The 3,184-nt window shown below is 42.0% G+C and overlaps 1 long non-coding RNA gene across 1 annotated transcript; it reads right to left on the bottom strand.

Moving 5' to 3' along the window:
- Positions 1–1,943: 1,943 nt before the first annotated feature.
- LOC141026376 (uncharacterized) lies at positions 1,944–2,963 on the bottom strand. The gene is made up of 3 exons (XR_012188388.1): positions 2,834–2,963; positions 2,152–2,742; positions 1,944–2,048 (listed from the first exon to the last, which is right to left on the bottom strand). It is a non-coding gene; the product is annotated as an uncharacterized lncRNA (long non-coding RNA).
- Between the last annotated feature and the right edge of the window lie 221 nt (positions 2,964–3,184).

The following is a 3,184-nucleotide window of genomic DNA, read 5'->3' as shown; positions in this document are numbered from 1 at the left end:
GTATATATTGTACTTTATTCTACTTTAATAGAAAATACCATAGAATGATTGTTCTACGGTTTGCGGGTCAAAAACATACTAGTCTTTACAATCCCTTTTAACCTTTTCCCACCCTCCAAACTCCAAGCTATAGTAAAAATATTAGGTGTTTCTAAATATTTGGGCTCATTGGATTTGGAGTTTTTTTCACACAAAAGCCATACGGACGAAGACTCCAGAGGAGATGAGCACAACCGTACCTGAATGTTTATCATTTTCTGTGTGTTTGGAGAAAACTGCACATCTAGTCATAGCCTTTTTTGCGTACGAACAAAGCAATGCATTTCCTTAGGTTGGAAACTATCATTCTATTCCACACATGTGTTATTCATGATTCCTACATTTTTTTCTCCTAACTGAATAAGCCGTGGTGTGTTTGGCTCACATAATGAGAGGAATGAGGGCAACTGGCAGAATATTCTCAAAATTGGTTGAGCTTGTCCGTAAAAATCTCCAAATGATGGCAAACACCCACGGTTCGGTCCACTAGGCCTCACCCCCTGCCCCCCCCCCCCCCCCCCTCAACCCAGATTGAACCCCTTCTTGGAATAATTGATATTTTATTCTCGAGAAAATATGTAGGGTTCCAAGGATAGTGTGGTAGAATAATTTTTGATTTACTGTTCAAAAGCTAGATAGGATGGTGTGATTGCACAACAGTAGGTTACTCCCTGACTCCTCTCGCAGCGGCATGATAGCACACTAGCTTCTAGCTAGGGTGCATTCTTGGTGGCTCCCTTATCTTCATCATGCATTCTCATTGGTTCCCCTCACCTATAGTAGTTGATCTGAGGCTAGGAGGTAGGATCCCAATCGACATGTGGTGGTGTAGGTACTCTATGCTAGGTCTATATGTTCTTGACGACCCTATGACTAAAGATCTTACAAGCTCCGGCTCCATCTCCACTCTATCAAGGACATTGCGATCTGGATCGGCAAGAGATGGTGTTTGCGTTCGAATGATCCATACCTCTTGATCCAATGAATTTTGTTGCACTAGTAGGAAAAGGGGCTTTTACCCCGGTTCATAAGGGCCTTTAGTCCCGGTTCAGGAACCGGGACTAAAGGGTCGTTACTAATGCCCTGGCCCTTTATTCCCGGTTCTTACACGAACCGGGACTAAAGGCCGTCCACGTGGCCGGTGCGGGGAGCCCAGGCAGGAGGGCCTTTGGTCCCAGTTGGTGCCACCAACCGGGACCAATAGGCATCCACGCGTCAGCACCTGGCAGGAGCTGAGGTTTTTGTTTTTTTTTGAAAGGGGGGGTTTGGGGGTTTTGGGGGGTTAATTTAGGTTGTTATTAGGTAGCTATTAGAGAGAAGTGTCCTCTCTTATATCTCCGTGCTTGGTTTACCAACGCTACGTACTGCTATGCCTAAACATGGCTTAGATTGAAGTGAAGGCAACATGTGGTGCATGTCGAAAGTAATACTAATCCGGACTTGATCAAGTTTGGATTGTACTACTTTCGACACGCACCACATGCATGTTGCCTTCACTTCAATCCAATCCATGTTCATTTCACCCGCTGATATATAATAACTCTTCATGCACGCATCATGCATCATCATATATAATAACAAGTCCTACTAATCATCATCATACAACTTCTACTCATTATTAATAACAAGTCATACGATCGATCATCATCCTCACAGTCATCGAACCAACCCTACTTAATTGTTCTTAGCACATGATCATCAGTATTAGGTAGGACCGAAATACCCTCTTTAAGGTAAAATAGCATAAAACAATATAGACCCTGACTCTCCATTATGGAGAATGGAGATCATCCTGTCTTCAATTCTTGCGCCTCGCTTCCTTTTGCTTCCAAGAAGCTCCTTGCGACTGTCCATACATTTTTTCCATTCTTTGATTTGCATGTCTCCACTTCTCTTTTAGAAATCCGGTATGGACAGTTGAGATTCGTAGGATGACCTGGTTGTATATTCAAAACATCAAGCCTACCATTCTGATACATCAAATGAGGCACACAATCCTCTGGGATTATCTGTTGAAAAACATAGTAATAACTTCATAGTTAGCAATGATAATGCACTAGTTTTAGAACTATGCAAAATATGCATGGATGTCGTAATAGTAAGAAATCTTACCAGGGTATCTCCATAGTAGTTACCGTAGTTCACCACGTGCACTAGTGGCACGTATGGAGGACCATAATGATGAGGAGTTTGATTGTAGATATTGTAATTCTCAATATCAGTACAAAATCCGACCAGATGAGTTTTCTCCTTATAAGTTAACTCAGAGCCATCGGTGTAGTAGGTTCTGTCTACCATGTTCCGCACATTGTTTGAACAATCAAAATAAGCTGTCAATGAAAATAAGCTGTCAACTATTTTGAAATGAACAATATAAATTAGCTAATAACTATGTTTGAGAAACTCACATAGCGGTAGAATTGGAGGCGTATCAACAAGGACCCAAATGTCCATATTGTCTTGCTCGATGTCAGGATCACCAAGATCCATGGTGACAAGCATACCCTCATCAAAACCATACATCTTGCAAAATGCTTCCCAATTTTTGCAACCAAAATGGGTTACGCTCTCAGAATTATACAGCTTTACTTCAAAATCTATATCATGATGGGTCCTTAGGTGAATTTTCTTTGTTTCCATACTTTCATGGTCTTCAAAACCCATCCTCTCCAAGACGTAGCGTCTTGCATGGCATGGGATAAGCTAGCCGAATTGTAAAAGATGAAAAGTACACGTTGAAATAGTTGAAGTCGTGCTTAATTACGAAAAAATAACACTTGTCGTCGTTGCGTACCGTTTCAACATCGAACGTCTCCTCCAGCTTAATACTGAAGCGCCGATCTTCATCCAGGTGAGGCCTGTCGCACCGACCTCGGTCATCGTGGCACCAGTCGCACTCCCCCGGGAGACTTTCGTCGTCCGAGTACGACATTTCCTATGTTCATATATAATTCAAATATTAAACATCTACAATTAAATATATGTACTAAAAAACCTAAGTTAGATCATTATTATTCATCACGGGTTGACTATCGGTTTGTGGAGTCTTTTCTTGAAAACTCTCAGCTCACGTGGTGTATACATTCGACCGTTGGTGATGGTCGCTCCTCCCTTTGTCCCCGTGTGCATTACACCAAAATGTCTA

This window comes from Aegilops tauschii, chromosome 7 (genome assembly GCF_002575655.3).
Source record: "Aegilops tauschii subsp. strangulata cultivar AL8/78 chromosome 7, Aet v6.0, whole genome shotgun sequence".
Classification (NCBI taxonomy): domain Eukaryota; kingdom Viridiplantae; phylum Streptophyta; class Magnoliopsida; order Poales; family Poaceae; genus Aegilops; species Aegilops tauschii.
The sequence above is the reverse complement of the archived record's forward strand: the minus strand, read 5'-3'. Positions and strand labels throughout refer to the sequence as shown.